Genomic DNA, 12,637 nt, shown 5'->3' with positions numbered 1-12,637 from the left:
CTCTCAGGGAAATGTATATTTAGACTTCTCCAGAAAGTGACTTATTTACCCTGTTCAATACATTAAATCTGAAGATTTGACAGACATCAGGCCTCCCCAGGAACTGTTTTGTTCTGATAAGCAAATGTGCATTTCATGCCTGCTTAACAGGGAAAAATAACTGTATTTGCAAAATATCTTGTAATGACTTTAACGAGGTGTTTAAACATCACTAGCATTTTCAACCCCCTACACGTAAAGCAAACAAACACAAAGACAGTCAGTACTGTCCCTCTACAGGGGGATAGTCAGCTATAGTGAGGGCTTTGATTCAGGGTTGGTGAGCATTTACATCTCTGAGGCATCTGCTGTCTTCAGACAGGCAGTCATTTTGTCTTCAGACTGGAGCAGGCAGTGGAGAGTCTACAAAGAATATGTGCTTCTTAAAAATGTAATTGACTCTTCTCTCACTAAGGGTATTCTAACTGAGAGCACATGGCTTCTACCCATGTAAAGGAAAGCAACATTTTTACTAAAACAAGAGTTGTTTATATAGGAAGAATGCTATTCCAGGCTATCTTTTCAAGGTGGCTTGAAAAAAATGATGTCAAGTGCAATAACTAAAAAGAAGGAAAAAATCAATCTCTTTGTTTAGCATGGGGAGCTAGATCGACCCTGCAGCAAGAGCTTATATTTTTCCCAGATGGTTATGTTTCCCCAAAGACAAACTCAGAATTGATTTTTTTTTTTTCCCAGCCCTCTAGATTTTAGAGAAAGGGAAAGGGAACAAGAAAGGGAAAGGAACAATATAAGAATTCAGACAAGCCACCTAGATCCTCTTTGTTTCTCTTCATATGCAAAAGGAAAGTATCAAGGACAGTTTCCCAACTGATGACTGTTCATACCATTTAAATTATTAAGATCTACTCTAGCCAGCAGCAAAGTGACTGCCAGTGGTTTGGGCATCTCCAGAAGAAAGGTCAGGAGTTCCAGAGAATCTGAATGGATGAATGTGGAGCCTGGTTTCAGAGAAATATGAGATACTTTGGTGAGTAGCAACAGGGTGGCAATTTGCATAAGAAACTGATGATAATATTGACACTGTCACTTTCTGGAAATGGCAAACCATTTTTAGAATTCTAGTGAAAACTCTTCAATTTTTATTGAGCACATTATGAGATATCCAGTGTAGAGGCTGGAAACTAAAAGCTGCAGAAGAATCAGAGGAGGACAAAGAGACAGGATCAAACCCAAAATAGTTAAGTAAAGATGCAAAGGATACATTGCTATCAAATTTTCAACTCAACAAGGCTTTTCCTTTGGGACTGCAGTAGGGAGAATTTCACACATTGAGTAAACAGAGGCACTGGTATGGGAAAAACAGATTTTCAAACCGTGTTGAAACACAATGAAGAGGGGATAAAATAAAATGCTACAATTCCCTTGGCTTTATGACTACAATAGATGCAAGCTTTTCTCTGCAAGAGGTACTCTGAATTACTCTGCTCATACAGGCTTATATGTCCTTCCACTCCAGGGCACCTTCTCTCTTCCCTTTCTTCCTCTGCCTCAAACTCAGTACAGATGACCAACTTGTGACAGTGGATGTTTCTCTTTCAAACCTCTCAGTGATGGGGGTTCCAGTTTTACCACCATAGTTATAAAGGATGTTCAAACACCAAATGTGGAGAAGAAAAATCCCTACATTAAATTATATTTTCTGATGGATGTAATCATAGTATTTTGCTCTTATATCTTATATAATGTTTTTCATTCAAAGATCTCTGAGCTTCTAATTGATTATTTAATTAACTCACAAAATGTTCCTGTGATCTACTGAAGTATTGAAATGGGTGAGCAAACTAGTATAGATGAGTAAAGTCATTAGTCAAGATGACTAACAGATGAGAAATGTACTAATAAAGGGTAATTGTGGTAAAAGAAAATGAGCTAGAAACAGGTTAGAAGAGCAATTTTTAGAGAATAGTTCTGAACACCTACACTCTTCCATATCCAGCAGAAGCTGTGATAGTTCAGAAGTATCTAAAAACTGACTAGGTCTGATTTACCTAGGTAGGCTGACATGGACAGAAGAGACACTTTTGAGACAAAAGTGTGTTTGTGGCATAGGAACACAGTGCTGAACGTACCCCCTGAACAGGCTGAGCTGAGTCCACTCCCTCACCTACATGGACAACCATAGAAAAATTGTTTAGCCTAGGAGTCCCTATGGAGCATACACTACTCACCACCCATCTCCAATGTCAGTTGTCATTTTAGATGAGGATACTGTCCCAGAAGTCTGTCCTGAGTGGATCTCACTGTCGCCTGCCTCCAATGGTTGATATGTGATCCCCTTCCCGCACAGGTATCTTTACCAAAACTGCATGACCAAGACAACCATGGTTCTATTTGGTCATGCCATGCTCAGTTTCCCTGCACTCTGTGGCTCACCAGCACCTTCTCCAGAAGTAACAGGAGAGAGGAGCAGAGAGAGACTGGATCATTTATTTCCCCTGTTGAGTAGTGAGGGTACCAAAGGGCTGATGGATGCAGAGTAATGCTTAGGTAAGATTGACAACTATTTCCTCCTGCTTCATACACATAACCAGCACCCACCTGTTTTCCTCCCACCCAGAGATATTTTTGAAAGCTTCTTCTAGCAAATTTCTGCACCAAAATTAAACCCATATAGCAGTCAGCCTTATTGCCGTGTTCCCACGTCAGCTGTGTGTCATGACAACAGATGATAGAAATGCTGCTATTCAGGCTTCAGGGTACGTGTTTCTTTTTCTTTTTTTTTCTTTTCTTTTTTTTTCCTTTTCTTTTCTTTTCTTTTTTTTTTTTTTTTTTTTTAATTTAATTTTAATAGCTTTAAAAAGAGCTCTGAACAAAAGTGCTTGCTCCATGATGCAGCGCCAAGCTAAAGCACGCAGGGCAGGTATGTTGCCCACATGCCAACAGGCAAAAATAAGTAGAGTGGGTGAGGTTTCCTGTGGTGCTGTGGGGGCTGAGGGAGAAACACTTTGAGGAAAAAAGGAGATGACAAGATAAGAGAAAATGGAGAGGCATAAGCAGAAGTGCTTCCCTTCCCTGAGCCCCTCCCCTGTAGGCTTTCAGCAGTGGGCCAGCTCCACACATGGATGTCTCTGTACTGTCCTATGTGTCCTAAAACTGGTCAAGCCTCCTTGCTGTGGGATGCTCCTTGGCAGACTCCAGCTTGATCCACCAGGAAGGGCCCTGTTTGTCTCACCCTGGTCTGCAGTGAAGGAAGGGAGTTTTGAATTTCCAGGCAGGAAAATCTTGCTCTGCAAACATCATCTGAATTATTCCATGGGAGTAAAGCTCTGACAAATAAAAGCCTCCTCACACAAAACTGTGTTATTTGCACAAGACATAATTTCTACCAGGTCAGACATGAAGATTCTCCCTTCTACTCAAGGATTCAAAATTTATATATATAGCTTTGGTTTTGGTCATAAGATTTTTGTTTGGCTTTCATATGATTTGGGGTTTTTTTTAATGTAGCTAGATCCTCAAGGAAAAAAAAAGAAATTAACCCAGTGAAAGCATGGTCTCAGTTACTTTAGGATCAGGCTATGCAAGGGCAGTCAGAAGCTCACAGAAGAGGGCTCTCCAGCTGGAACTGCTGCCGTTCACAGCTCATACTTCAGTAATCGTCACATTTGTTTCTGTTTCACAGCATCATAAAAGACAGCAAGCAACCCTGAGCCGAGCAAGAATTTAAATATGTCTTTGAGGCCTTTCCCATTTAGAAAATCGCTTGTGTCTGTGTTTGATACTAAGGGCTGCTTCTGAATATAAATGCTTCCCTGAATCAGGGCTACACAAGTATCAGAAGCTTAGATCAAGGAGCTGATCTGTCCAAATCAGACATTGGAGACATGATGAAATGCTGCAGATCTTCCCTTTAATGAAACTTAGTTTATGAAAACCCTTTAATAAAGCTGCAGTGAGTATATTTACATTCCCAAAAGAGAAGAGCTCTCTCTCAAAACAAAAAAAATTACCACAATTAATAATATACTGATATTCTTCATAATGCCAGTAGATTGCAAGTTTTTGTTGAGCTGTTCATCATTTTGAATTTTCATGCATGTCTTTGTTCCACAATCACATCTACACCCGCTGGGGCACTTTAGGGACTAAAATTCATTGCTGCATATTAAAAATAGCAAATGAATCTCATTATTTCTTTTGTACCTCTCCAGTTTATTCAGCATACAAAAGACAGAATCAATAGCATCCTGCCTCAGGAATAGGGTTATTTTTGTATTTTTTTAATACTGCTGCAGATTTTTGGCTTTACTCTTGAAACTGTGATGTGCTGCACCAATGTATTTTCACTCTGCGTTTTCAGATCATCTGCATTTTGCTGTGCTAATCCTGGATGTTTAATATCAAGGAAAATAGTATTTATATCCCATTCATCTCTTTCTCCAGCATCTCCTGTGTCTCTGCATGTTCATTTTCCATTGCCAAGAGTCTGAATATTCAGAAATATTCAAAAATTTGCTTCTCAGGGGTGCAGATCCAAGTAAGCACTTACACCTAAGCTTATGTATAATTTAAGATAAATTTGGGCTTGAGGAGCTGAGGTGCACCCTTGAGCTGAGAGAGACATAATAGGATAAAGGAGGGAGAGGGTGTTCCTATGGGCTCTACCTTTCAGGAAGAGCTGGGACTTGTAGATCTGGGTAGAATTCTGGAATTGTTCTGCTTCTTGTTTTAGAAAAGAAATGTGATATTTGCTTTCCTTCCGTCTTTCAGCACTTCCGCAGTTGCCCACTGTTTTCAAATAGTTAGAAGTGGAAGAAAATTATTCAGGAAACAGTATCTTTAACACCTAAGGATGTGTGTAATCCAGGTGACCTGTATATGTCTAGAATTTTTTTGAATTTTTTTTCAGTTTATTCCCTTTTGTATTTTCTGATTTTTCTTTCCATCCACTTTGTATGTATTTTTTAAGATGAAAGCAAACCAAGTTCAGTTTTTCAACCATGCTAATTCTTTTTTAATATAATCTCCCTCCCGATTTATTAACAGATGGACTTCCTACCAATAGTGCTCTTTCCCCAGCATACTGATAAAATGTTTTCTGTTTGTTCTCATGTGTCTGAGAGAGGCAATCCACTTTGCTCTAACTGTCCTCTTTTCTCTGAAATCATCAGCTGCATAATTACTCTATACACATGGATTCCTGTGATGCCCCAAACCATTCACTGGTTCAGGTTATTTGATTTTATTATTCTTGATCCTGAAACACAAGACTCAAGACTTTCAATTTCATGACAAAATTCTTTCTAGTGTAACTTTTTGGATATGTTTTACTATTCTGTTTAGTTTTAGGGCAGAACAGAAAACACTTTTTCCTTCTTTCCTTTTCCCATTTCTTCTGGGACTTTCCCCTGAAATCTGAACAGACTTTTCCAGTAAAGCAAAGCAGATGTTTTGCCACAGTTTTCACAACTGTGAGTCCCTGACAAGCTATATATCGTAGATGTGTCCAGTGCAACAACCACCGTATAAATATCTTTACATATAGTGAGTTGGAATAAAATTAATATGAATATGTACCCCAGTAAACTAATCTTCTACCTGTTTGGGAAAAAAATTAACTTAATTTTAAATTAATTAGATTAAGAAATAAATATATATTTATTTCTCTCCTTGGTAAAGTGATTACAAGGAAATCCTATTCATACTTACAGTGATGTGAATTTGTGATAGAATTTGCAAATATTTTAGTTTTATTTCTTTGACTTCTGCCTAATTTATGACTCAGGTAGCTACATGATGTGTCTAAACTCTGACTAAATGTTTACAAATTTGGGAAAAAATTGAGGTCTGATATGAACTTATATTGAATTTATCTTGAGTGCACTTCAGATGCACTAACTGATTGCATCTCAACCAATGTACCGAAAGAGGAGTCATCCTTGAAAGACATCTTGACTTTTTCTTCCTTTAGAAAGTACAATCATTATCAGTTTGCTTCTGTTTCCTTTTTTCCTTTCACTGAGGCAATGTTTGTTCTCTCTATAAAATAGAACCAAACAATGCTATTATGTGAGTCATCAGAAAAGAGCAGCAGCAGTCCTACATGGTTGTTGATGGTGATCAGTCTAAATTGCTTATTGCTGCCCTGCCAATCCCTTGGAAACTTTGGCATTTGGAGGATAACTGGGATTTACTCGTTTCAGTAACTTGGTGCCTTACTGCCCGTAAGACAATAAGCAAAACCAGTTTTACCTGTGAACTAGGTTTGCATTCCCAAAGCATTGCAAGTCTAACAGTGCAGACTTACCTCAGCAGACTGCAAAACATCAAACACTAGAAAGAAAAGCGGAGACAGCTATCTTCTAAGTATAATACAGGACATATCCCTAGCTGTACATCCCTAGTCCAGAATACACCCAATTTTGCTAGATGTTAAGAGATGTCATGCTGCCACATCAAAATGTTTCCTATTGTCCTTAAATTGATAGTTCAGTCCACTAACCATCAAACAGTAAAAGTAGCCTTCCTGCTTTCATCTCGCTCTGAAAGGGAAAAAAGAACAGATGAATTGGCAGTATACTTACATCCCATGGCTTTTTTTTATTTTTTTATTTTTTTTAACGAAGAATAGCATACTATCAGAGCAGCAGTAGGGAAAGAGAACAAGAAAAGAAAATTCAGTCTCTGAAATTTTACTATGCAGAAAATCTCTTGTTTCTCTGCAACACTTCTAATACTGCCATCAGAGCTAGAACCTCACATCCTTGTGCTCTGGACATCTGACAATAGTTGGAGTAAAAAGATTTTGAGGCACACATCATCAACATGTACATAAAAAAATTACAAGGCCTAAACAATTCCAAACAACGCAAGGAAATTACTGAAATTAAAAAGGATAGAGAAATACGTTCTCCTTCTTGAATCAAATGTCAGTGTGACAGAAATTCAGCAGACCTCTTCAGCTTCCAGTACAGAAAAATCGTCATTCACGGATGTGCTCTGCAGATTCTACTAGTCAGCAATAAAGATTTGTTTGCTCCGCATTAAGACAGAGAGAAGGGGGAATCACAATACTGAAGCACCATTCTAGGCTCCCAAACGGAAATTAAACACAGCAGTAGAGGCAAATTAACAATATTCAACGCACCCAACAAGTCGTAACGGAGCAATTGGCTGAGCCCGTTACCCGGCCGGGCGCAGGTGGCGCGGCTGCTGCGGGCAGGGGCTGGCCCGGGAGCGGCACCCGCGGCAGCGGCGGGAGCCCGGGACCCGCGCGGCCGCGCCCCGCCACAGGCGGCGGCGGAGCGCCCTCTAAGGGCGAGCGGCGGCGCGGCGGGGCTGCGGCACGGGCTGCGGGCGCTGCGGGCGCTGCGGGCGCTGCGGGCGCTGCGGGCGCTGCGGGCGCTGCGGGCGCTGCGGGCGCTGCGGGCGCTGCGGGCGCTGCGGGCGCTGCGGGCGCTGCGGGCGCTGCGGGCGCTGCTGCTGAGAAGCACTGCCCTGCCCCTCTCTGCCCCCGCCCCGCCGGCAGCACACCCCTCGAGGCCTCATCTCGCCCCAGCCTTCTCCGAGCCGTGCTTGTTTATCCTCTCGTACAGGGAGGGAGGGTGGGAAAGTGCCGCTGTACGGGAAGATTTTGCAGCATGCTGTGGTCTCCCAGGGATTTTTGGCAGGTTCTCATTTCCTCGGGGAGCCAAGAACATTTTGTCTCTGCATCTCACATGCTTCCCTCGTCTTCGATGCTATGCGGTCTCGAGGGGCAGCGCTGCCTGGAGACATCTCAGAGGGGCTGGCAGCTTCTACAGCGCTCGGGTCCCAACCCACGGGAAGCATAAGGACAAAAGTCCAGGGCACCAGGCTATAGGCAGCAGGGATGGATGGGGGTGAATCCAGGTGTTCAACACTTCGGCCTGGCTCAGCCTCTAGGCCTTATGGGAGGGACTTTTGGGAAGCAAGTGACATACCTGGCAATTCCTCCAAAATAAGAGGACAAAAGTTCCAATGCAGAATTATCAAGCAGAGGGTAAAGGGCCTGGCCAGATGTTTTAGCAAAAATTTATGACTCTGGCAGTCAAAACAATACATTCTGGGTCAATAAAGAGAAGCTAAGGTACACTCACTCACTCACTGGCACAGGCCAGCATCCTTCATCAATGCAGGCATCTACAGAGGCCAGAGGCTGACTCCATGCTTGGGGGTCAGGAATGTCTCACACCATTTGTCAGCATCTCTCTGCCAGCAGAGATGAGCCTTTCATCCATTCTGGTGATGCACCATCGTCATTGCTGGGAATCCCCAAGCCTGTTGTGGCATTTCTGCCAAGCATCAAGCTATACTCTTAGTCCTAAACACACATGTCCTGGAGACACAGCAGGTATCCTCAGTGGGTTCACCCACACCGAGAGGCGAAAGGAGAGGAGATGAGGTGTGAGACCAGATCTGTATCTCACTGTATCAGCTGGATTCGTTGTTATCTGCAGGGGCTGGCAAAGAGGAGGGGGGAGAGAGGTTGGTGTTATGCACACCTTCCCATGCTCATCCACAGCCCACAACTCCCACTCTAGGAGTGGTCACACTCGTGTGGCCACTAGCAGTCTAGGAGAAGCAACTTTCACCCCATTTTGTGGGTAAAAATGAAAGAGCCTGGAGAACAAAGGCTATTATTAATTCCCATCTGTTGAAAGGAGGCTGCAGCTGTTTTGAGAGGTTTTCCTGCAAGCTATGCAGATATGCTCAGAATTTTAATGGTTGTTTACCAACCAAAGCAGGCCATTGAAAGAGCAAGATGTTTCCAAGCAAACATGGTGTGAACATCATTTCAGCCTAGAAATAAATCTCTTCTTTCTTGCAAACATTTTTCTAGGTGAGAAAAGATGGGTTCATATTTGATTTTTGCACTTTTCACCTGTCCTTTTTTTAACTCATCTTTTGCCATTTAAGAAGCATCCAGGAGAAGAAATACCTTGAAATATGCAATGCTATTTTACACACACAAAAAACCTTGTTAACCCCTAAGATTCTATGTGGTCACTGTAGGTAGCCCCACAAAACACTGGTGTGCAGTTGGAGTTGTATGTGCTAGCAAAACTGATATCTTACCAAAGAACCAGCAAGTCCTGAAGAAAAACACTGCATACAAAAGATGAAAAAAAGGAAAAGGCTTTGTTATATTCTGGCAAATTAAAAGACATGTGACATGCTTTTTACCTTACATTTTCCACTGTGGTCATATCTTCAGGAGGATTGTTATTGCTAAGAAATTAACATGTCTTTAGCCAGACTCTCTAATGTGTGTTATTTATATCAGAAATTAAATCCCTGCAACCATGCCTGTGTTTTATGGCTGTGTATAACTAAAAGGCCTGCTTCTGTGATATTAATTCATGCAGTTTCTCTGTGACATGTATATTGTACATAGCAGAAAGAAGCACTAGAGAAATGCCTCAGATAGATGCAGAAAAACCCAAAGGTTTTTTACTACAGTGCATTAGAAATCCAAGCTCTTTTTCTTTATCCTAGTAGTCTTTGAACTGCCTGACTTGCAGAAGGTATTTACAGCTGAAATGACAGTCCCTGAACACAGCCTAGCATTCCTGGTGTCACTGCTGTAATTGGGGGTTGGGAAACATCCACTATCATCCACCATTTAGCCAGAAAAGTTATGATCCTGCATTTAAAAAAGACTGTGCCTGAGAAACTGAAAAGACAAGAGACTTAAATGACATAGTAAATGGTCACCAGGAAATGACCAGGAAATTAATATAACATAGAGGCCCTGCTAAGGAGAGAGTTGGACAGCCTGCTGCTATTCCATCAGGTCATGCAACTGAAAATGTTAGTGAGAAAATTAAACTATTTATCTTTCACTGAGACAGAAGTGAAGAGCAATCTGGGCAGTCTGACCTTCTAATCTGAGTTAAGTCAACACATAAACAATAAAAACGGACTAGTATTTCAAGGAATTTTGTTTTAATGACTGTGGGGATTCAAGTTACCGTGGGGTGTTTTCCTGTAATATGATAGAATCCCACTAAATGGTCATTATTTGACTTCTGGTAATGGAGACACCAAAGCCCTCTGTTTGTCCTGTGTTTCTGCTACAGGGGTCCAAAGGCTACTGAGATGGGTTTCACTCATATAGATCTGAATTTGTTTTCTCTTGATAAATGGTAACCTACAGTTTTGTATAATGGCAATGCAATTTGTGATAGCTAATTCATGGCAACTGGCTTCTAAGACAGTATGTGAAAGTGAACAGCTGTCAGCTAATAAATATCAAGAATTATTAAATACACTTTTTTTTCAAATGTAATACTCACCCATTCCTTACATATATTTTTTCTGTTTTGAAGTTCAGTCTTCAGCATAGCACAAATAATGACTGAAATAAGTGGTAAAACAACATACAGATGGGAAATCAGGGGAGTGATAAACACAATAAAGTAAATGGCATGACCTAAATTCACCAGAGATATAAACTGAGTAATCTAACGTTAAGAAATCACCTCTCACTGTCCTAAGTAAGTGGTTTCCTTATTAAGAGTGTTGATGTCCCCTGCCTTGGTTTGAAAGACAGGTGTCATCTAAAGAAAGCAGGAGCCTCCCTTGGAATGGAGAATATGACCCCTTTCTCTCCAAACTATTGTAACTTTGAAATGAGGCCCTTTCAGGCCGAGGTTTGGGAGAAGGAGTGCCAGTTCTTTACTAGTGTGTGTGTGTGTGTGTGTGTGTGTGAGCAGGCAGACACACAGTGGCAGTGCCGACACAGCAAACGGGAGCAGAGCCCAGCGCAGCTCTGCCCGCTCCTGGGGCGCTTTCCCCGTCGGGGCGGTTCCGCTCGCAGCCGGCAGGGGGCGCTGGTGGCTCCCGGCGGGCCGGGCGGGGCGGTGATTCCCCGCGCCTGCAGGGGGCGCTGTGGCGCGGCTCCCTCACGCCCTCATGGCGGCCGGGCTGGCAAAGGTGGGGCCCAGCGGGAGCAGCGGCTGGAACGTCAGGGCGGGCTCACCTGGGGCAGCAAGCGAGAGGCAGCAGAAACTCTGCAGCTGTAACTGGAACCTCAGGGTGTCCCTGCAGGCAAGGGGTGCGGAGCTGCAGTGTGACAAAACCTGCAGCTGTGGCAGCGGCAGCCCTGCTCCTGAACGCAGCCGGGAGAGGCTCCCTTAGAGGGGAAAGGGGCTCAAGGTCCCGGGGTTTTCCCTGAGGCACCTGAGCAGATGGTGGAAATTCTTTTTTTACTGCAGTAGTGTGTTAATAAGATCCCACTGTAATGGCAGCTCTTAGCTCTTATGGTAGAAGAAGGCAGGAGGAGATGAAACCCCGCAGTGGCGGTGAATTCTCCCCACAGCAACTGCAGCCTGTCTCTCCCTCCAAAGCCAACAGGGAAGAGAGCTAGGAGCAGTGCCCAAGCCCTTCCCCCAGCCCAAATCTCCAGGTATCTCTGCTGCTCCAAGAGAAAACCCTCAGATGAGAGAAGTGCAGGCGGGTGTCATCGTCCCCTGAGCATGGCAGCTTCTTTTGTCTCCCTAAGTACCAACTGTTAAGGTTTCTTAGCGAGAGATAGGACAAAATTCCATGACAGAAGAAAGCAAAAGGAAAAACCCTAACCTCCAAGCCCCTCCCATCTTTTAGAAATGTTAAATAGGATTTGGCACTATAATCCAGCCACCCCCAGTCTTTTTTAATGCATGCTGGCATCCATGGATATGATCTCAACAAATCTAGGCCCTTTTCAACTAGATCAGTTGGTCAGGCCCCTAATTACCAACCTGACCTTGAACGTTGCCAGGCAGGAGATATCTACTAGCTCTCTGGAAAACCTGTGCCAATGTTTTATCATCCTCATCATAAAAACTAATTATATCTAACATAAATTGTCCCTCTTTCAGTTTTAAACTATCATCCCTTGTCCTATCACAACAGATTCTACTGAAAGTTTTGCCCCCATGTTACTTGTAGGCCTCTTTCAGTTATTGACAGGCTGCAATGAGGTCTCTCTGGAGCTGTCTCTTCCCCTGGCTGAACAGCTTGATCTCTCTCAGTCTGTCTTCATAGAAGACAGTCCTCAGTCCTTTGGTAGACCTGCTATGGACCTGATCTAACAGGTTCATGTCTTTCCTGTGCTGAGGACCCCAGAGCTAGACAAACAGTCATGATGGATCTCATCACAGTGGATCAGAAAGGCAGAATAATGCAACCTGCTGGCCACTCTTCTTTTAATGCAGCCATGGATACATCTGGTTTTCTGGGCTGAAGGTGCACATTGTCAGATCATGTCCACCTTTTCACTCACCAGCACACCCATGTCCTTTTTTGCAGAGCTGCTCTCAAGGAGTTCTTCTCCCAGTCTATATTTATGTCTGGTGCTGCCCCAACCCAGGTGCAGCACCTTACTCTTAGCCCTGATAAACCTCAGGAGTTTCTCGTAGGCTTACTTCTTGAGCTTGGCCAAGTCCCTCTGGATGGCATCCTGTCCCCAGGAATGTTAACTGCATAACTCTGCTTGATGTTATCTGCAAATTTGCTAGGAGTGCACTTGATCCCTTTGTCTGTGTCATTGATACAGACATTAAACATCACTATCCCCAGTACAAACCCCTGAGGGACCCCACTTATCACTGATCTCCATCCATTGAGCCCCTGA

This window comes from Cyanistes caeruleus, chromosome Z (assembly GCF_971803275.1).
Source record: "Cyanistes caeruleus chromosome Z, bCyaCae1.hap1.1, whole genome shotgun sequence".
NCBI lineage: Eukaryota > Metazoa > Chordata > Aves > Passeriformes > Paridae > Cyanistes > Cyanistes caeruleus.
Note: the sequence above shows the minus strand (reverse complement) of the source record.